Below are 24,605 nucleotides of genomic sequence, written 5' to 3' on the forward strand. Positions count from 1 at the left end.
CCCCAGGAAAGGATGGAATATTTCCTGAAATGCTTAAGGTGGAAAATGATGAGTTGATGAATGCGCTTTTGAAACTTTTTAATGTGGTTTGGGATAATGGTGGAATTCCAGAAGAGTGGAAAAATGGAGTGATTATAAAAATACCAAAAAAGAGAGATTTAAGTTTGTGTAGAAATTGGAGAGGAATAACTTTGACACCTGTAGTTACAAAAGTCTTTTCCAAAATCTTGTTGAGCAGAATAGTGCCAGTAATTGATAAAACTTTAAGAGAAGAACAAGCGGGATTTAGAAAGGGTCGAGGCTGTAAAGATAAGATTTTTATTGTAAGGCATCTAATGCAACAAGCTAATGAGATGAAAATGCCACTTAGTATGTGTTTTGTGGATTTTGAAAAGGCTTTTGATAGTGTTTCACGTGGGGCTATGTTGAAAATTATGAGATTCTATGGTATACCAGAAAAGTTTGTAAATATTATTAGAAGCCTGCATGAAGGTACTTTTTGCAAGGTAATGGTGGGTGGTTCTGTGAGTGATCCATTTGATGTTAGGTCAGGAGTGATTCAAGGAGGAGTTCTTTCGCCTTTGCTGTTTGTTTTGCTTATGGATTATGTTATGAGAAAGGTTGTAAGGAGAACAGGTGCAGGAATTAACTGAAATGAAAATAAGAGGCTGATGGATTTGAACTATGCTGATGATACTGAACTGTTTTGTGGAAGTATTTACGAGATGCAGAGGATGCATGATTGTCTGGTGGAGGAAGGAAAAAAAGTTGGACTGGTATTAAATTGTGGAAAGACTGAAATTATTAATATGAACGTGGAGAACCAAATCGATTGTGTATTGGAAATAATGTGGTGAAGAGTGTAGAAAATTTTAAATATCTGGGAACGATTGTATCATCTAATGGATCATTAAACAATGAAATTGAGGAGATGATTAGACAGGCTTGGCGAGCTGTTGGAATGTTGAAATCTGTTTGGAATAATAATATGTTTTCGGTGCATATTAAAGTAAAAATTTGCAAGTCCATGGTTAGACCAATTTTAATTTATGGGCGGGGGGGACACAACCTGGCCGCACTATGGGTTGGTACTACTACTCTGCGGCCAGGTTGTGTTAGGAAGAATACTGCCACCGTATTCCCTGTGTGTCGTAAAAGGCGACTAAAAGGGGCGGGGTGAGGGGACTAGGGATCCCCTTCTCTGTTTTTTAGTTCCTAAAAAGAGACAGGCCAGAGAAAGGGATGAGGGATGGAGTTATTCCCGTACCCTGAAGATTGGGTCTATGAATGTGCGTGGATGTACCGTAGTACAATTGAGGCTAAAAGGGAGGAGATTGGGAGAATGTTTGTGAGAAGAAAGTTGGATGTGTTAGCTTTGAGTGAAACCAAGATGAAAGGGAAGGGGGAATCTATGTTTGGAAGTGTGAATGGAAGATTGTCAGGTGTTGATAGAGGAAGGGCAAGAGAAGGTGTGGCCTTGTTAGTGAGTCCGGAAGTACAGCAGTGTGTGATTGAATGGAAGGAGGTGTCATCGAGACTGATGTGGGTGAAAGCGAAATTTGAACGTGAGTTGTGGGTGTTTGTGAGTGCATATGGGCCTGGTAGTGACAGGGATGAACAAGAGAGGGAGTCTTTCTGGAATGATGTTGATGAGTGTCTGCAGAGTTTTGGAGCGAATGTGAATGTGGTAATGATGGGAGATCTGAATGCTAGAGTGGGAAATGTAGCAGTTGAAGGCGTAGTTGGTATGCATGGTGTGCCTGGAAGAAATGAAAATGGGGAACGAATGATAGCGATGTGTGTTGAGCGAGAGATGGCGATTGGGAATACGCTGTTTAAGAAGAAAGATATTTATAAGTATACATGGGTGAGACAGGAGGGTGGAAGGGTTGTTGATAGAGCATTGATGGACTATGTGGTTGTGTCTAGGAATGTAATAGGAAGATTGTTGGATGTAAGAGTTCTGAGAGGGGAGGGTGGAGGTATGTCTGACCACTACCTGGTGGAGGGAAAGTTAAGAGTAGGTAAGAGATGGGTGAGAGCTAGGAGGGTTAGGTGTGGCAGGGAGGTTTTGAAAGTGAGTGAGTTGAATAAAAGAGAGAAAAAGATAGAGTATCAGGAGAAATTGAAAGATGAGTGGAACGCAGTGAAAGATCGGGAAAATGGCAGCGTGGAGGAGGAATGGCAGTTGTTTAAGAGTGCTGTGGTGGGGCATGCAGAAGAGGTGTGTGGTGTGAGACGTGTGGGTGGTGGTGTAAGAAAAGGAATTGAATGGTGGTGCGAGGAAGTAAGTATGGCTGTGGCTGAGAAGAGACGTGCATATGAAGTGTGGCTGCAGAGGAAGGATACGATGTCATATGAAAGGTATAAGGAAAAGAGGAATAGAGTGAGAAGGGCTGTGCGTGATGCTAAAGTGGCAGCAGATGAGAGGTGGGGTAGGCGGCTGACAGAGAATTTTCAACAGAATAAGAAAATGTTTTGGAAGGAGGTGAAAAGGGTGCGAAAGGGAGAGTCTGGGAAGGAAGAACGAGTAAAAGCAGAGGATGGAAGGATGTTAACTGAGATGGATGCAGTAAGGAAAGAGATGGGCAGAGTATTTTGAAAGATTGTTAAATGTAGAGGAGGAAAGGGTGGCTGAGATTGTGGCGGATAGAAGGGTGCAAGGAATAAATGTGTTGGGAGAGTTGAATGATTCTTTGATCACGAAGGAGGAAGTGGAGAAGGCAGTAAAGGAGATGAAAACAGGGAAAGCTGCAGGTATGGATGGATGTGCTGTGGAATGCCTGAAGGATGGTGGAGTGACTATTGTTGACTGGTTAGTAAGATTGTTGAATGTGTGCTTTGAGAAAGGTATGGTGCCAATTGACTGGGCAAGTGCTTGTGTGGTCCCATTGTATAAAGGCAAGGGTGATAAGTATGAATGTACTAGCTTTAGGGGTATAAGTCTGTTTAGTGTTGTAGGTAAAGTGTATGGTAGAGTGTTAATTATGAGAGTTAGAGAGGGTACAGAGGGAGTGATTAGTGATGAGCAGTGTGGCTTTAGGAGAGGGAGGGGATGCATTGATCAGGTGTTTGCTGTGAGACAAGTGTGTGAAAAGTGTTTAGCGAAAGGCAAGGATGTGTTTTGGGCATTTATGGATTTAGAGAAAGTGTATGATAGAATTGATAGGGAGGCTTTGTGGACTGTTTTAAGATTGTATGGACTTGATGGTAGGTTACTAAAAGGGGTGAAAAGTTTTTTATGTAAATAGTAGAGCGTGTGTAAGAGTGGGAAATGCTGTGAGTGATTGGTTTCCTGTGAGAGTGGGGCTGCGACAGGGATGTGTGATGTCGCCTTGGTTGTTTAATATTTACATGGATGGTGTTGTAAGGGAGGTGAATGCAAGAGTTTTAGGTGGTCTGAGTCTGGTAAATGTTGATGGAGGAGAGTGGAATCTGAAGCAGCTGCTGTTTGCAGATGATACTGCACTGGTGACTGATTCAGAGGAGAGATTGAGACAGTTGGTAGAGGAGTTTGGAAGGGTGTGTGAAAGGAGGAAATTGAAAGTAAATGAGAATAAGAGTAAAGTGATGAAGTGTACGAGGTTGATAGATGGTAGGGGGATGAATATAGTTTTGAATGGTGAGTTGCTTGAGGAGGTAGATTGTTTTAAATATCTAGGGTCATATGTTGCTGTGGATGGAAGAATAGATGCAGAAGTGAAGTTTAGAATAAATGAAGTAGGAAAGGTGCTGGGAGGAATGAAAAAAGTGTTTAAATGTCGTTCGCTTAGAATGGATGTAAAGAGAAGGTTGTATGAGGGTGTTGTGGTACCGACTGCATTATATGGGGCTGAAACATGGAATATGGGTGTAGTTGAGAGGAAAAGTTTGAATGTAATGGAGATGAGATGCCTGAGGAGTATGTGTGGAGTGACGCGTATGGATCGAGTGCGAAATGATGAAGTGTGAAGGAGAACTGGAGTTGTTCGGGAGATGGCTGATAGAGTTGAGCAGAGGGTGTTGGAATGGTTTGGGCATATGGAGAGAATGGATAATGAGCGATTGGTGAAAAAGATAACTAGATCTGATGTGAGAGGTGTAAGGCTGAGAGGAAGACCACGAAAAGGATGGATGGACAGTGTGAAGAGAGCGCTGGATGCGAGAGGGATGTCTGTTGAGCAAGGAAGAGTGGCTGTGCGTGACAGAAATAAATGGAGAGAAATTGTGAATGAATAAGTGATGACGCAGCCCTGAGGGGATATTCTCCCGCATTTGGTCTGATCAGCTAGTCAGGTCAGGTGCGGGTAAGGGGATGGGTCTGTTATGATGTGGCAGGGGTAAACCAGTTCTGCTGTCGGGCCCTGCTGCGGATGTCACTGATTGCATTGCGCAGTTGACCCTTGTGCGGTGTGATGCGGTGAGGATCTGTCCGTTCTCCCCTTTGGAGCTAAGATGCGAATGAATGTGTTTGAATGGATGAGTAAATGGAGAGTGAGTCGTTCTGTCTCGGCTACCTCCCTTTCCTTGGGGGAAGCAGCCTAGGTATATAGATAGACAGATAGATGAGTCATGGTATAATACAATTGCAACAGATCAGAAAATATTAGGTTTTGAGAATACAATACTGAGAAGGATTCTTGGGGTAAAGTGGCAAGACAGAGTTACAAATGCAAGAGTAAGGGATATTACGAGAGTTGAACCAGTTGATGAATATGTGAGACTGTCTCGCTGGAAATGGCTGGGGCACATATATAGAAAGAAGGCAGTTTAATACTGGATGTGCCAGAGTGGACTGCTAGAGGAAGAATAGAAAGAGATAGCCCGAGGGAAACCTGGTTGAGGACAATGAAAAGAGAAGCGGGAGAGGAGTGTTGGTGGGACCTGAAGGAGATGGCAAGAGACAAATATTGGTGGAGAGAGTTCATCGAGGCCCTATGCATCCCGTGGGGTGCTACAGGAAATGATTGATTGGTTGATTGAATATACACATAACACATATGTATTAAATAACATTTACAACATACAGTAGAAGTCCTATTTTTCGGCATCTATGGGACCAGGCTAGTGCCGAAAAATCAAAATTGCCGAATTATCAAAAACCCTACCCACTCAATACCTTATATGTTTCGGTGAACACTATCATCACTACTCATATCATTACAAATGTGCTTGGAGAGAGTACTGTATACTGTTTGATACTGTACAATATTGTAATGAATACAGTACTATACATGAATATGAAAAATAAAGAAATTAGTGAACATACTGTATATAAACGTAATGGTACAGTAGGCCTACAAGTTCACATGCACTTACCTAAACTTATAGTAGGTTCCTTATTTACATATGTACAATAGAAGGGGTTGATTGGACTCTGCTACTGCTGGAAGAAGTCCCCAGCAGTAGAGGGTCCTCATGGAGAATTTCAAGACTGACGAAAAAAATCGGAAAATCTGCTGAATGATCAGAGATTTTCGTAAATGGGACTATTTCTCAAAACTGCCGAAATGTCAGATTTGCCGGGGAATTGGATGCCGAAGAATTGGACTTTTACTGTATATAACATATATATGATATATATAACATATTTAACTGCCTATGTTTAACATAAAACAATACATATTATTTATGTAACATATTTATAACAAATATATGTGACAAAATATATATATATATATATATATATATATATATATATATATATATATACAGGATATGTGTTATATATTGTATATATATATATATATATATAATAATATACAGGATATGTGTTATATATATATGTGTTATATGTGTTATATATATCTATCTATCTATCTATCTATATATATATATATATATATATATATATATATATATATATATATATATATATATATATATATATATATATATATATATATACAGGATATGTGTTATATATTGTATATATATATATATATACATATATATATACATATCCTGTATATATATATATATATATACATATATATTAATAATATACAGGATATGTGTTATATATATATATATATATATATATATATATATATATATATATATATATATATATATATATATATATATGCCTTAATCCCGTAAGGGATGGCCACAACAAATCGCCTCCATGTCGCCCTGTCCTTCCCCATTTCATTGCCCTGCTCCCAGCTCACAACCCCCTCTCTCATATACCTTTCCATTCCATCCCTCCATCACATCCTTGGCCTTCCCCTCCCTCTCTCCCCCTCCACCTCACTCACATGCACTCTTCTCTTCAGTCTCTCACCCTCCATCCTCTCCACATGGCCAAACCACCTCACTGTGTTTCTCCTAACACTTCCTATCACATCCACATCCACACCACAACGCTCCTTCACTTTCTCATTTGTCAGTCAGTCTCTCCATGTGACTCCACATTCTCCCCTCAAATAACTCATTTCCACTGCTCTCATTCTTGACTTCTGTCCCTCCAGCAAGGTCCAAGCTTCACTTCCATACGTCAGAGTTGGTATCACAATACTGTCATGTAGTAACGTTTTCACTTCCATGCTCACATCCCTGTTTCTTATCACTGCTTTCAAGGAACCAGCAACCTTTCTTCCCTGTTGCACCCTTTCAAGCACCTCACCCTCCAAAGTTCCATCACTCATCACACTACCCAAGTACTTAAACGCATTCATATTTTTCATTTCCTCCTCATCCAGCTTCACTGTACATTCACTGACTTCTCTTCTCTCGAAGACCTTAACTTTACACTTCCCAACATCCACTTTAGATTCCGTTGCTTACACTCTCCCAAACTCATCCATCAAACCTTCGTCTTCATATAACAACAAAGTATCATCTGCAAACAACAGTACAGGGAGTTTCCAAACACTGCCTTCTCTCACTAGGGCCACTCCAACATCCACTGCCCTACCTTGTATCTCAGTTGTAACCCCATCCATATACAGATTGAACAACCATGGAGACATAACACATCCCTGTTTCATTTCAACCTTCCAACAGAAAAATTCACTTAGTTTACTAGCCACATGCATTGTAGCCTTAGCACCCTCATACATACTCTTCACGGCATTCAACAACTTCCCATCTACTCCATATATTCTTAATACTGCCTATAATCCTTGTCTATCCACCCTGTCATATGCTTTTTCCAAATCCATGAAGGCCGCATTCAACTTCTTTCCCTTCTCTAGAAACTAAAGATCTAAGAATGAATATCTGATCTACACAGCCTCTTCCCTTCCTAAAACCTCCCTGTTCTTCTCCAACTAATTCTTCTGTTATTTCTCTAACTCTGTCAATATGTATCCTACCATACACTTTTCCTATTACACTAAAAAGACAAATGCCCCTATAATTACCACACACTTCATTTTCCTCTTTTCCTTTTTACATGGGAACAATTTTACCTAACTTCCAATCCTCCAGGACTCTACTTTCCTCTAAGGCCAATCTGCACATCTTCCACATCCATTCAACTACTATCTCTCCCCCATGCTTCAACATTTCACCACACACTCCATCAATTCCTGGGGCTTTCCCCATTTCAACTTTCTTCATTTCTTCCACAACTTACATCTTACTGATTTCCTCTTTTCTTCTTACGTTCCTCGTTCTTCCAGCCATTCCCCAGCCACATATACTTGCATTACTTTCATTCTTTATGTTCAACAATTCCATAAAGTGTTCTCTCCATCTGCTCATTTTTTCTCCCTGCTTCACTGGTAATCTACCATTTTTATCTTTCACTCCCCAGCTAACTTCTTTGGCACCCTGTCTAACTCTCTTTACCCCTCCCCAGAACATTTTCTTACATTCCCTCCACTCTACACTCACGTTCTTTCCAAATTCCTCATCCACTCTCTTCTTACTCTCTCTTATTAACCTTTTTATCTGTGTCTTCCTCTCTACATATAACTCTCTCTTCCGTCTCTCAACTTCTCCCACGCTCCTGTTTCTCATCCACTCACTATATGCTTTCTTCTTTTGTGCCACAGCCTCTCTCACCTCTTCAGTCCACCTTGCTGTTCCCTGCACCCCCTTTCGACTTCTTTTCACCCCACACACCACCTCAGATGCTGCACATATTTCTTCTTTGAATATCTTACACTCACCTTCCACGTCCCCCATCTGCTCAATCCATATTTACCCAATCGTTCCTCCACTTCCCTCTTATATTCTGCCTTTTTTCCATCCTCTTGTAACTTTTCCACCCTCCTTGTATGAACTACTTCCTCCTGTCCTTCCCTTCTTCTATTTCTCCATTTCATTTGGACTTTTATTGGTCGGAAAGTCCACTCCCCCAGCCTCTACTGTATATACTTTTCCATCCATTACGCATCTTCTCATCCTTTCATCCACACACACATAATTAATCATTGTCTTCCGTCCATTCAGTTCACCACCCACCCATCTCATCACTCGCCACATATAACTGTGGATCATTTTATGCCTGAAGAGGGTATTAGCTTTCACCAACCCCCTCCGGGCACAAATATCCACTAAAGCACTACCATTCTCATCCATCTCTGCAGGCACACCCCACTCATCAACTACTTCATCCACCTTTACATTCCCTACTTTTCCATTCATACCTCCAATCAAAAACACTCTCTCATTCCTTTCAAACTTTTTCATGCATGCTTCCACATTTGTCCAGAACTCTTCTCTCACTCTGCTTGCACGATCTTGCTTTGGTGCATACACGCAGACAATCGCCCACATTTGTAGTCCAACTTTCTATCTTACCCACACAATCATTGAGCCAGCTGATCCATACTCTCGTATATTCTCCTTCCATCTGTTACTCACAACAATACACACTCCTTTTGCCCTCTCATTCTCACCTACTCCTGCTCATATACACCATCCATACCCCCATTCTCTCATACTCTCACCTCACCATTTAGTTTCAGTTAATCCATATACATCTACTTTCGCATCCTCAAGCATATGCATATATATATATATATATATATATATATATATATATATATATATATATATATATATATATATATATATATATATATATATATATATATATATATATATATATTGTAGTAGTGGTACCCGCCGTTGCTGGGATGAAAAGGTAAATACTAATCCTATTTGTTCTAGTTCCATCTTTGTTTCTACTCCAGAAAGACCATGTACCTCTTATGCTTTTGAAGAAGGACCACAAGACGTCCAGGAATTTCAGCTTTCGCAGACTAACGAACAGTATTTGTGCACACTTTTTACTATTATCGGTGACCAGTGACCTCTGACCTGTGACCTCAAATGACCTTGGAGGTCAACCACACATAATCTATCTCCGAACTGGAGGTCATGTGAGTCTCCATGCCCAAAATTGGGCCGCAGGGGTACCCGGCGTTGCCTGGGCCAAAAAGGTTAACACTTCACCCGTGACCTCGAATGAACCAGATCTGATTTTTGACCATCCCTAAAACCATCCTTAGGTGACCCTGATTCAAAATATTGATGGGTTTGGGGGTTTCTGGCCCATGATTTTGGCTTGGTTGTAGGACAAACAAACAACAAACAACGCGGTTCATATATATATATATATATATATATATATATATATATATATATATATATATATATATACACCGTATATGTATATTAAACCGGGTCGAAAAATTCAGCTTGTGAATTTTAAATTGTAATACCAGAGAAAAGTGGATCCATAATGAAAGTCTCATGTATGCAAAATTTTGGTGTAACCTGTGTTCATATAGAGGTGGCGCCTTCCTCGTCAATATCTCGCCATTAGCTGAATCTGGCGCATCAGTGCCGTAGTAGGAGTCTTATGGGTCAGATCTTGTTATTTCGTGTGTGTGTGTGTGTGTGTGTGTGTGTGTGTGTGTGTGTGTGTGTGTGTGTGTGTGTGTGTGTGTGTGTGTTTAATCATCTATTCTTTGCTCTCCTATTAATTTTTTTCATTTTCAGGTATTAATGCTTACTAGCTAAATATCTTGGAAAACTACAAATATGGCTCACACTACTCGATCTGCCTTAACTCATGATATTTTTGGCACTTTAAGAACTATTGGTGACGAGCAACTTCCAGTGAAGTGGGATGTGGAAGGACACTTTTTACCGAAACAAAAATCAATAGTGTCAGTGAAGGAAATAGCGAAGGATCTTGGATCAGAACTTCAGTGTCTTTGGGAGAAAGCTTCAGTTCCTTGTGTTCACCTAACAAGAATTACACAGCTGGTTTTGGACAACCATTATAAGTACAAGACCCTAGTGAAAAACAAGGGGAAAGACTGCTACAACAAACAGCTTCAAAACTATAAAACTCATATGCAGAAGGAGCTATTTGATATCTCCTGTTGCAAAGGTAAATCCGTCGAAGACTGTAAGTGACCAAAGAAAAGTGCCTGTAAGTGAAAAAGAGTTCCTCTCAGATCAAAGAGAAAATAGACAGATGGACACTGGATAAGTGGATACAAAGAAACAAAAACCCTTCTTCAACGAGCAAAAAGAAAAAGGGATGCAGGGAACTGCAAGGTGAAAACTTGCGATTCTATTTGTCAGAAAGGTCAAAGTGGGATGAAGGAAATGAGTGATATTGATGGTAGTTTGGAAAATGATGGCACAGATGAAACATACTGTCGGAGTGTAGAAGAAAAAAAAAGAGGAAAAAAAATTAAGATATCACGATTGCGAATCAACTTTGAACTGGTTGCAAGAGAAGCTGATGGATTTGGTGTGAGTGATAGAGGTGCCGCTTCAATTGCCACTTCCGCTCTGGTGGGTGCTGGACTTGTTTCACCTGATAACAATTCAGTTATAGACAAGTCAGAAGTAAGACATGCCAGAAAATCAGGCAGAGAAAGACTTCAGCATCTAGAAAAGAAAGACAAAACAGCACTGTATTTTGATGGAAAAAAAAGACAAAACATTAATATTGGAAGAAAGAAAAGATGAAAATGGTTGTCTGTCCATTCAAGGAACACATTTCATTAGTTACAGAGCCAGACATGAATACCTTGACCATGTAACTCCTGATAGAAGAACAGCAGCTGCTGTTTCTGAGTGCTTGATGAACTGTGGGCTGAAGACTGAGATGCATGTTGCAATAAGGTGTGATGGTACACCTGTTAACACAGGGACAAAGGGCAGAGCAATAAAACTGATTGAAGACTTTCTGAACCGTCCTTTGCAGTGGCTTATATGTTTGTTACACTTCAGTGAGCTTCCATTTCGGCATATATTTAAACATTTGGGTATTGAAACCTCAGGGCCCATAGCATTCAAAGGAAAGATTGGGAAGAAGAAAGAAGAAACAGTTAGTAACCCCCTCTGTGGTAAATTTTGAACCAGTCCCAGTAAATGATGTGAAAAAGTTTCATGAGACCTATTCAGAGCTAGATATAACTCTATCTATCTATATACTTAGGCTGCTTCCCCGAAGGAAAAGGAGGTAGCTGAGACAGGATGACACACTCTCAATTTACGCATCCACTCAAACACATTCATTCGCATCTTAGCCCCAAAGAGGAGAAGGGACAGATCCTCACCGCACCACACCGTACGAGGGTCAACTGCACAGTGCAATCAGTGACATCCACAGCAGGGCCCGACAGCAGCGCTGGTTTTCCCCTGCCACATCATAATAGACCCATCCCCTTACCCGCACCTGACCTGATCAGCTGATGAGACCAAATGCGGGAGAATATCCCCTCAGGGCTGTGTCATCATTTATTAATTCACAGTTTTTCTCCATTTATTTCTGTCACGCACAGCCACTCTTCCTTGCTCAACAGACATCCCTCGCGCATCCAACGCTCTCTTCACACTGTCCATCCATCCTATTTGTAGTCTCCCTTTCAGCCTTACACCTCTCACATCAGATCTAGTTGTCTTTTTCACCAGTCGCTCATTATCCATTCTCTCCATATGTCCAAACCATCGCAACACCCTCTGCTCAACTCGATCAGCCATCTTCTGAACAACTCCAGTTCTCCTTCACACTTCATCATTTCTTACTCGATCCATATGCGTCACTCCACACATACTCCTCAGACACCTCATCTCCATTACATTCAAACTTTTCCTCTCAACTACACCCATATTCCATGTTTCAACCCCATATAACGCAGTCGGTACCACAACACCCTCATACAGCCTTCTCTTTACATCTATTCTAAGCAAATGACATCTAAACACTTTTTTCATTCCTCCGAGCACCTTTCCTACTTCATTCATTCTAAACTTCACTTCTGCATCTATTCTTCCAATCACAGCAACATGTGACCCCAAATACTTAAAACACTGCATCTCCTCAAGCAACTCACCATTCAAAACTACATTCATCCTCCTACCATCTACCAACCTCGTACACTTCATCACTTTACTCTTATTCTCATTTACTTTCAATTTCCTCCTTTCACACACCCTTCCAAACTCCTCTGCCAACTGTCTCAATCTCTCCTCTGAATCAGCCACCAGTGCAGTATCATCTGCAAACAGCAGCTGCTTCAGATTCCACTCTCTACCATCAACATTCACCAGACTCAGACCTCCACCTAACACTCTTGCATTCACCTCCCTTACAACACCATCCATATAAATATTAAACAACCAAGGCAACATCACACATCCCTTCTGCAGCCCCACTCGCACGGGAAACCAATCACTCACAGTATTTCCCATTCTTACACACGGTCTACTATTTACATAAAAACTTTTCACCCCTTTTAGTAACCTACTATCAAGTCCATACAATCTTAAAACAGTCCACAAAGCCTCCCTATCATTTCTATCATACACTTTCTCTAAATCCATGAACGCCCAAAACACATCCATGCCTTCCGCTAAATACTTTTCACACACTCGTCTCACAGCAAACACCTGATCCACGCATCCCCTCCCTCTCCTAAAGCCACACTGCTCATCACCAATCGCTCCCTCTGTGCCCTCTCTAACTCTCCTAATTTACACTCTACCATACCTACATCAACAGACTTATACCCCTAAAGCTAGTACATTCATATTTATCCCCCTTGCCTTTATACAACGGGACCACACAAGCACTTGCCCAGTCAATTGGCACCATACCTTTCACAAAGCACACATTCAACAGTCTTACTAACCTGTCAACACTAGTCGCTCCACCACCCTTCAGGTATTCCACAGCACACCCATCCATATCTGCAGCTTTCCCTTTTTTCATTTTCTTTACTGTCTCCTGCACTTCCTCCTTCGTGATCAAAGAATCATTCAACTCTCCCTATACATTTATTCCTTGCACCCTTCCATCCGCCACAATCTCAGCCACCCTTTCCTCCTCTACATTTAATAATCTTTCAAAATACTCTGCCCATCTCTTCCTTACTGCATCCATCTCAGTTAACATTCTTCCATCCTCTGCTTTTACTTGCTCTTCCTCCCCAGACTCTCCCTGTCGCACACTTTTCACCTCCTTCCAAAACATTTTCTTATTCTGTTGAAAATTCTCAGTCAACCGCCTACCCCACCTCTCATCTGCTGCCACTTTAGCATCATGCACAGCCCTTCTCGCCCTATTTGTCTTTTCCTTATACCTCTCATATGATACCTCATCCTTCCTCTGTAGCCACACTTCAAATGCACGTCTGTTTTCAGCCACAGCCATACTTACTTCCTCGCACCACCATTCAATTCCTTTTTTTACACCACCACCAACATGTCTCACACCACACACCTCTTCCGCATGCCCCACCACAGCACTCTTAAACAACTGCCATTTCTCCTCCACACTGCCATTTTCCTGATCTTTCACTGCGTTCCACTCATTTTTCAATTTCTCCTGATACTCTCTCATTTTCTCTTTTATCCAACTCACTCACTTTCAAAACCTCCTTGCCACACCTAACTCTCCTAGCTCTCACCCAGCTCTTACCTACTCTTAACTTTCCCTCCACCAGGTAGTGGTCAGACATACCTCCACCCTCCCCAGTCAGAACTCTCACATTCAACAATCTTCCTTTTACATTCCTGGACACAACCACATAGTCCATCAATGCTCTATCAACAACCCTTCCACCCTCCTGTCTCACCCAAGTATACTTATAAATATCTTTCTTCTCAAACAAGGTATTTCCTATCACCATCTCTCGCTCAACGCACATCCCTATCATTCGTTCCCCATTTTCATTTCTTCCAGGCACACCATGCATACAAACTACACCTTCATCTGCTATATTTCCCACTCTAGCATTCAGGTCTCCCATCCCACATTCACATTCGTTCCAAAACTCTACAGACACTCATCAACATCATTCCAGAAAGAATCCTTCTTTTCTTCATCCCTGTCACTACCAGGCCCATATGCACTCACAAACACGCACAACTCACTTTCAGATTTCGCTTTCACCCACATCAGTCTCGATATAAGTAAGGATCAAAAATATATTCTAGCTATATGGTATGCAGTGTCACCTGAAAAATTTCCTGCATCACTCTCTTCAGTTGAACCAGGTCCATTAGCACATCCACGATGGCTAACAGCATGTGCAAGAATTTTGAGACTGTATTGCTCAGTACCTCTTCCTTCCAAACCTTTGAAAACATCAGCCAAATATTTGATGAATGTATGCATTCCGACCGGGTTTGAGATTAAGAGAAATCCTTCCTGTGTTAATGGCCCAAAACATCTGTTCAGTGCTATTACCAAGATCAAATATATTAAAGATGAATGCCTGGGAGCATATAAGGCTGCTACCCAGGCTATTAAAAAAAATGCTTTCTATGCCCATCCGGAAAACATGCTTTGGGCATGGCATTTGATGAAGATATTGGCATCAGAAGAAATGCTGTGAAGAAAAATCTAGCAGCAAAAAACAACCCAAGCCAAGAAAGAAGACAATTCAGCATACCAGAGAAAAATTGGGGGGCAGATCATTAAACTCAAATGATCGGCTGGGATGTGGTGGATATTACAGAACCACTGCTCAAGAATTTGACTGATGTTGAACTACATGATTTGGCTGAAAGACCTGAACTTGTGGAAAAACTGTGTCCAAAGTATCCTTGCCATACTCAGTCAGTTGAGTAAAGCTGGTGACTGAAGCATCTGCAAAAGTTTATGGTTACAGAAACAGAGATGGGTATATAAGAAACATACTCAAATCAAGAAAAATAATGCCAACATTCGAATCAATGAAGGATTTCAAACCAGAGTAAATCTGGTGAGTTCTCGTAGTGCACTACCTCAGTGTGCTAGCTATGGGCTGCAAAATAAAGTGTCCATGCGCCTCCTCTTATTAACGTGATGCAGATATAATATTTTGCAGTTTTCTTCCCTTTAAATAGGAGCAAGTTTTCCCTCTCTGTTATAAAAAAGAAAACTGGATTTTAATTTTTTTTATCTATCTATCTATCTATCTATCTACATCTATATATATATATATATATATATATATATATTGCCAGACGCCTCAATCCCGTTTGGGGTGGCCACAAACAAATCCTGTCCCCCAACATTTCACTGCCCTGCTCCCAACTCACACCCCCCTCTCTCATATACCTCTCCACCCCATCCCTTCATCTCATCCTCGGCCTCCCCCTCCCTCTTCCCCACTCCACCTCACTCACATACACTCTCTTCGTCAGTCTTTCACCCTTCATCCTCTCCACATGGCCAAACCACCTCAGTGTGTTCCTCATAACACTTCCTATCACATCCACATCGACACCACAAAGCTCCTTTATATCCTCATTCGTCAGCCTGTCTCTCCATGTGACTCCACAGGCTCCTTTTAAATAACTCATTTCCACTGCTTTCACTCTTGACTTGTGTCCTTCCAACAACGTCCAAGCTTCACTTCCGTACGTTAGAGTTGGTATCACAATACTGTCATGTAGTAACTTTTTCACTTCCATGCCCACTTCCCTGTTTCTTATCACTGCTTTCAAAGAACCAGCAACCTTTCTTCCCTGCTGTACCCTTTCAAGCACTTCACCCTCCAAACCTCCATCCTTACTCATCACACTACCCAAGTACTTAAACGTACTCACATTTTCCAATTCCTCACCATCCAACCTCGCTGTACATTCACTGACTTCACCTCTCTCAAAGACCATCACTTTACTCTTCCCTACATTCACCTTTAGATTCCGTTTCTTACACACTCTCCCAAACTCATCCACCATGCCTTGCAGCTCCCCTTCGTCTTCACTCAACAACACAGTATCATCTGCAAACAACAGTACAGGGACTTTCCAAACACTATCCTCTCTCACCAGGGCCACTTCAACATCCACTACCCTACCTTGTACCTCTTTTATTACCCCATCCATGAACAGATTGAACAACTTTGGAGACATGACACATCCCTGTTTCAACCCAACTTCCAAAGAGAAAAATTCACTTCGTTCACCATTCACACGCACTGCAGCCTTAGCACCATCATACATACTCTTCACAGCATTCAACAACTTCCCATCTACTCCATATATTCTTAATACTTTCCACAATCCATGTCTATCCACCCTGTCATATGCTTTCTCCAAATCCATGAAAGCCGCATACAACTTCTTTCCCTTTTCTAGAAACTTTTCCACTAAAGATCTAAGAATGAATATCTGATCTACACAACCTCTTCCCTTCCTAAAGCCTCCCTGTTCTTCTCCAACTAATTCCTCTGTTCTTTCTCTAACTCTGTCAATAAGTATCCTACCATAGACTTTTCCTATTATACTAAGAAGACAAATGCCCCTATGATTACCACACACTTCTTTTTCCCCTTTTCCTTTGTACAAGGGAATAATTATACCTGACTTCCAATCCTCCGGGACTCTACCTTCCTCCCAGGGCAATCTGCACATCTCCCACACCCTTTCTACAACTATATCTCCCCCATGCTTCAGCATTTCACCACACACTCTATCAATTCCTGGGGCTTTCCCCATTTTGACTTTCTTCATTGCTTCCACAACTTCTATCCTACTGATTTCTTCCTGTCTTCTCACCTCCCTCCTTCTCCCAGCCATTCCCCAGCCACTTATACTCGCATTACTTCCATCCTGTAAGTTCAACAATTCCTTAAAGTGTTCTCTCCATCTGCTCACTTTTTCTCCCTTCTCCACTAGTAAGCTACCATTGTTATCTTTCACTCCCCTGCTAACCTCACTTCCACCCTGTCTTACTCTCTTCGCCTCTTTCCAGAACATCTTACAATCCCTCCACTTTACATTCAAATTCCTTCCAAATTCCTCATCCACTCTCTTCTTACTCTCTCTTTCTAATCTTTCACCTCTCTCTTTCTTTCTACATATAACTCTCTCTTCCGCCTCTCAACTTCTTCCACTCCCCTATTTCTCATCCATTCGTTGTAGGCTTTCTTCTTTTGTGCCACAGCCTGTCTCACCTCTTCAGTCCACCACGCTGTTCCTTGCACCCCTCTCCGTCTTCTCTTCCTCTCGTACACCACATCACATGCTGCACATATTTCTTCTTTAAATATCCTGCACACACCTTCCACGTTCCCCATCTGCTCCAATTCATATTTGCCCAATCGTTCCTCCACTTCTCTCTTATACTCTGCCTTTTTCTCATCCTCTTGTAACCTTTCCACTCTCCTTGCAACTACTCCTTCATCTCGTCTTTCCCTTCTTCTATTTCTCCATCTTACTTGTATCCTAATTCTGGCCACCACCAAGTAGTGGTCAGAAAGTCCACTTCCCCAACCTGTATAAGCTCTTGCATCTATTACACACCTTCGCATCCTTTCATCCACACACACATAATCAATCATTGCCTTCCTTTCATTCAGTTCACCACCCACCCTTCTCATCACTCGCCATGTATACCTGTGGATCATTTTATGCCTGAAGAGGGTATTGGCTATCACCAACCCCCTCCCAGCACAAATGTCCACTAACGCACTGCCATTCTCATCTATCGCAGCAGGCACACCCCACTCACCAACTATTCCATCCACCTTCACATTCCCAACTTTACCATTCATATCACCGATCAAAAACACTCTCTCATTCCTTCCAAACTTTTCCATACACACGTCCACATTTGTCCAGAACTCTTCTCTCACTCTGCTAGCACGATCTTGCATTGGCGCATACACACACACACAATCACCCACATTTGTATTCCAACTTCCAACTTTACCCACACAATCCTTGACCCAACTGATCCATACCGTCTTATGCTCTTCTTCCATCTTTTACTCACAACTATACATACTCCTTCCTTTGCCCTCTCATTCTCACCTACTCCTGCACATATACCCTATCCATACTCCCATTCTCTCACACTTTCTCCTCTCCATTTTGTTTCAGTCATTCCACATACATCCACTTTTGCACCCTCAAGCACCTGGACAATCTCTCTCTCTTTCACCTCATCATTTGCTCCTCTTACATTCCATGTAACCATTACCAAGTCCTTTGTCCGGTCCTGGGTCGTCATCGTTTGGTCAGTCCTTGGCCGAGGCTTCTTGTTTGTTATTTTAGTTAGTTGTTTTCCGGGGAGGGGCACTAACCCTCCGCCAACCCTTTTAGTCGCCTTTTACGACAAGCAGGGATACTGGGGGAGTATTCTTGAAAAAAAACTATCCCCAGGAGTTATATATATATAGATATATATATATATATATATATATATATATATATATATATATATATATATATATATATATATATATATATATATATATATATTTAGCTTCACCGTTTCTCATCATACACACATATGATAATGGTTGTGTGTGTGTGTGTGTGTGTGTGTGTGTGTGTGTGTTTGGGAGGTGGGGGTGCATGAGTGCCTTGCCCATTGTTAGTTAAGCTTTGTCTGAGCCTAAGGACTAACCCACTCCCAGCAACACCCTCTCGCCCGACTTGACTGGTGCTAAGGATGATGTTCCACATACGTTTTATTCGCGACAGTTGTCCATTCTGCGACCCTTTTGCTTAACCACATGGACAGCGACAAGGATGTTACCCATTTCTAGGCATCCCATTGACAAAATCACACGAGAGTGATTGGCAGATCCTGAGCTCATGGTTCATGAAAAAATATGCATCAGTCTTAGTGCTTTACAGTCATAGTCCTGAACTTAGACAGGGACATTATCAACATCTAGAGAAACTACCAATACCCTTCAATCAGAGCTGTCAGCATTCCAGAGTGTACCAGAACTTGGCCTGGGTTGCTTGTACATTTTAAAGATGAGTTTCGTAATTCTTTATCAGAATTCTTTCCACCTACCACTCCAGTAAGTTCTCAGTATTGCTTAAGAATTGTGAAAGGGAAGGCCATTAATAGCTCTTGAGATGAGTACCACATGGTGCGTTTCCCACAGCTAATGGGTTAATGGAGCAAAACAGGGAAGTATATTCGGTTTGCTTTTACCTAACGGAACTGTGCCACCCACACAACGTGTACTAAAACAGAAATATTACTGTTAAATTATTTTTTAATATTTAATTTAACATTAATGAGAAAAGCACAGAAACAAGAGAGTATCTGGGATGGGAGAAGATTCAAAGTTGTATACCCATTACCGGCACTACATTCCACCTGCTACAAACGTGGGATGTAGTGCTGGGTAAAATAATCTGAGTCTTCTCCTATCCCAATTGCTCTCATGTCTCTGCATTTTTCGTTCATACATCTTAATAAATTTCAAGTAAGATTTTTGTGTTCTAGTTTGTGATCTTTTTATGGGTGCTAGCTACCAGATACACATTAGCTATACAATAATATGACTTTTAATTGTATGATAATCGCCACCATGATTACTATACAATATACTTAAAATGCGTACGTGGCATGGGCTAACACAAATCGTGGAGTTTATATATTATGAAAACACGTCTGACTGCTAGAGAGAGTTATTGTCTGTAACTCGCGTTCTGTAGCTCGTACACAGACCGCAGGAAACATCCCCGGTTGATTCCAATCATTTTGGTGTAATACGCTTTTGTGTACCTTTTACTCTTGTAGTTATGAATGAAAAAAAAAAGAAAAAAAAGAGAAAATCTATATTTTTGCAACCTTATTTGTCAACTTCTATGAAAATCAGTAGGGCTTTATGAGTAATTTTGCAGTTATATAGGGAAAGTCTTTCAGTCCATATGCTTAAACCTGGACTTCACGGGCATGTGGGTACACCTTATGCTGGTGACGTCATTTCAGCCCTGGATGACTCTACTTAGTAAGAGCGGGAGTACTTACTAATACTAAGTCGTGGTTTCTTGATATTCAGTGAGCCTTGATTATGAGTCGGAATTATTTTCATGATTAATAGTCAAATCCATACTGCAGTCTGGCTGTGCTTATAACAAAGCTGAGAGGGGTTAGGGATCTTCGTCAAGTTATATATATATATATATATATATATATATATATATATATATATATATATATATATATATCATGAGAGGAAAAAGGAACCAAAGGCCACGAGCCAGCAAAACTATTCCTTCCAAGAGAAAAACAAAGTACAAGAGAGAACCAAATTCAAGATCAGCTCATTTCGAGATGTCTAGACACACTGCGTTTAAAAGGCTGGAGATCATAGGAAGCAGGAAATACAGACAGAGGGAGACAGTTCCAGACTTGACCCGTTGCATAAATGAAGGACTAGGAGTAACGGTTAACTCTTGCATTAGAGAGTAGGACAGAAAAGGGATGAAAGTTTGTTGCTAGACGGGTACTACGCGCCCGTCGTAAAGGTGGAGGAATACATACAGACAGTTCAGAGGAGCAATGACCATTGAAGTAGCATTAGAAAAGAGATAAAGATGCAACAGAGCGGCAAAGAGACAGAGGTTGAAGGGAGCCAGTAAGAGGAGGAGAGTTAATGAGAGGAAAAGCCTTTGACTCCACCCTATTGAGAAGAGCTGTATGTGGGGAACCTCCCCACACATGAGAGTTGTACTCCACACAGGGGCGGATAAAACCCCTGTATAGAGTCAACAATTGTGCAGGGGTAAAGAAAGAGCGGAGTCGGCTTAGCACACCCAATCTCTTGGAAGCAGATTTTACAAGAGACGTGATATGATCTTTCGAAGATAAGTCCCGAGTAAATGAAACCCCAAGCATGTTTAAGGATGATGCAGGATTAAGCTGAACACTATTAAACATTAGTGAGCATATCTATGAAATATTTCGTTGGGTTCATAGGTGTAAGAACTGAGTCTTTGATGCATTAAAAACAACCAGATTATTATTACCACAGTCAGAGATACGAGCCAAGTCAGACATTAGGTGTGTCATACCATCATCCCATGTTTGTTGAAATAACTGCTGAGATGGGCGCTTATATATATATATATATATATATATATATATATATATATATATATATATATATATATATATATATTTATGTGTCTGTGTGTGTGTGTGTGTGTGTGTGTGTGTGTGTGTGTGTATGTATACACACACACACACACACACACACACACACATGTGGTGTACTTACTAATTTTATAACATCAAACTTTTGATTCTTGGTGAGACAAATACCGCTAAACTCTTGAAACCGTTGACTAAATATCCAGCAGACCACCATCACCACCACCACCAGAAAAAAAAAATGGATTATATTTATATCTACAGTCTCTACCTATCTATCTATCTGTCTGTCTATCTATCTATCTATCTATCTATCTATATAGATAGATAGATAGATAGGTAGAGACTGTAGATATAATTATAATCCATATTTTTTACATATATATATATATATATATATATATATATATATATATATATATATACTATTCTATCTATTGCCAGACGCCTCAATCCCGTTTGGGGTGGCCACAAACAAATCGCCTCCAAAGTCGCCCTGTCCCCCGCCATTTCACTGCCCTGCTCCCAACTCACACCCCCCTCTCTCATATACCTCTCCACCCCATCCCTCCATCTCATCCTCGGCCTCCCCCTCCCTCTTCCCCCTCCACCTCACTCACATACACTCTCTTCGTCAGTCTTTCACCCTCCATCCTCTCCACATGGCCAAACCATCTCAGTGTGTTCCTCATAACGCTTCCTATCACATCCACATCCACACCACAAAGCTCCTTTATATCCTCATTCGTCAGCCTGTCTCTCCACGTGACTCCACAGGCTCCTCTTAAATAACTCATTTCCACTGCTCTCACTCTTGACTTGTATCCTTCCAACAATGTCCAAGCTTCACTTCCGTACGTTAGAGTTGGTATCACAATACTGTCATGTAGTAACTTTTTCACTTCCATGCTCACTTCCCTGTTTCTTATCACTGCTTTCAAGAAACCAGCAACCTTTCTTCCCTGCTGTACCCTTTCAAGCACTTCACCCTCCAAACCTCCATCCTTACTCATCACACTACCCAAATACTTAAACGTACTCACATTTTCCAATTCCTCACCATCCAACCGCGCTGTACATTCACTAACTTCACCTCTATCAAAGACCATCACTTTACTCTTCCCTACATTCACCTTTAGGTTCCGTTTCTTACACACTCTCTCAAACTCATCCACCAAGCCTTGCAGCTCCCCTTCGTCTTCACTCAACAACACAGTATCATCTGCAAACAACAGTACAGGGAGTTTCCAAACACTATCCTCTCTCTCACCCGGGCCACTCCAACATCCACTACCCTACCTTGTACCTCTTTTATTACCCCATCCATGTACAGATTGAACAACCATGGAGACATGACACATCCCTGTTTCAAACCAACTTTCAAAGAGAAAAATTCACTTAGTTCACCATCCACACGCACTGCAGCCTTCGCACCATCGTACATACTCTTCACAGCATTCAACAACTTCCCATCTACTCCATATATTCTTAACACTTTCCACAATCCTTGTCTATCCACCCTGTCATATGCTTTCTCCAAATCCATGAAAGCCGCATACAACTTCTTTCCCTTCTCTAGAAACTTTTCCACTAAAGATCTAAGAATGAATATCTGATCTACACAACCTCTTCCCTTCCTAAAGCCTCCCTGTTCTTCTCCAACTAATTTCTCTGTTCTTTCTCTAACTCTGTCTATAAGTATCCTACCATACCCTTTTCCTATTATACTAAAAAGACAAATGCCCCTATGATTACCACACACTTATTTTTCCCCTTTTCCTTTGTACAAGGGAATAATTATACCTGACTTCCAATCCTCCGGGACTCTACCTTCCTCCCAGGCCAATCTGCACATCTTCCACATCCATTCTACTACTATCTCTCTCCCATGCTTCAGCATTTCACCACACACTCCATCAATTCCCGGGGCTTTCCCCAATTTAACTTTCTTCATTGCTTCCACAACTTCTATCCTACTGATTTCTTCCTGTCTTCTCACCTCCCTCCTTCTCCCAGCCATTCCCCAGCCACTTATACTCGCATTACTTCCATCCTCTACGTTCAACAATTCCTTAAAGTATTCTCTCCATCTGCTCACTTTTTCTCCCTTCTCCACTAGTAATCTACCATTTTTATCTTTCACTCCCCTGCTAACTTCACTTCCACCCTGTCTTACTCTTCACTTCTCTCCAGAACATTTTCTTAGAGTCCCTCCACTTTACACTAAAATTCCTTCCAAATTCCTCATCCACTCTCTTCTTACTCTCTCTTACTAATCTTTTCACCTCTCTCTTCCTTTCCACATATAACTCTCTCTTCCGCCTCTCAACTTCTTCCACGCCCCTATTTCTCATCCATTCATTGTATGCTTGCTTCTTTTGTGCCACAGCCTGTGGCACAAAAGGCAAGGTCTTCACAAATTCACATACACACACACACACACACACACACACACACATATATATATATATATATATATATATATATATATATATATATATATATATATATATATATATATATATATATGTGTGTGTGTGTGTGTGTGTGTGTGTGTGTGTGTGTATGTGAATTTGTGAAGACCTTGTTTACCCTCTTCGGTTCTAAAACGTTCCATCAAGCTGAATGAAGGTGATTGTTGTTAGTAATAATGAAAAAGAAGAAAAAAATCATTGATAGACAGGTTTACAAATGTAGGTCCCTCTTTCTGTTATGACATGTGTTAACCACCCACACCTCCCCGTTCTGAACTTGTTTGGGTGACCAGATGGCACTTTGATAGGGCAAATTGGGATGGATTTAGAAATTGCTGACATTCCATGGCAGTCTTTCTTCTCTAGTGATCCCAGTTCCACTCAGTCCCACATTTGCGACTTAATACTAGCTGGTATGGATTTATTCATACCAAGTCTACAGTTCACTAAAAGATCGAACTCTCCAAAATGGTTTGATGGCAACTGTTCCAGAACAACAGCCCAAAAGTCATTAGCATATAACTCTTACTTAAAATAAAAAACATCTGAATCGCATTCTCAATTTAAAATTGCTAGAAATCATGCAAAAGCTGTAATAAATCTAGCTAAATCAAACTTTCTTCAAAAGCAAGCATTAAAACCTCTTAACAACCCTAATGACAATAGAATATTCTGGTCAAATCTTAATTCTTTCAATAATAACTTTAACAAGTCATCTTCCATTCCCCCACTAAAATCTTCAGTCGGCAACATTACAAATGACCCGCGTGAGAAAGCAGATATTTTTGCCAGTATATTTGCCAGAAACTCTACCATAGACGATACCAGCC

Source organism: Coenobita brevimanus, chromosome 84, assembly GCF_032717465.1.
Source record: "Coenobita brevimanus isolate Jiangsu-jjx chromosome 84, ASM3271746v2, whole genome shotgun sequence".
NCBI classification, from domain to species: Eukaryota; Metazoa; Arthropoda; class Malacostraca; order Decapoda; family Coenobitidae; genus Coenobita; species Coenobita brevimanus.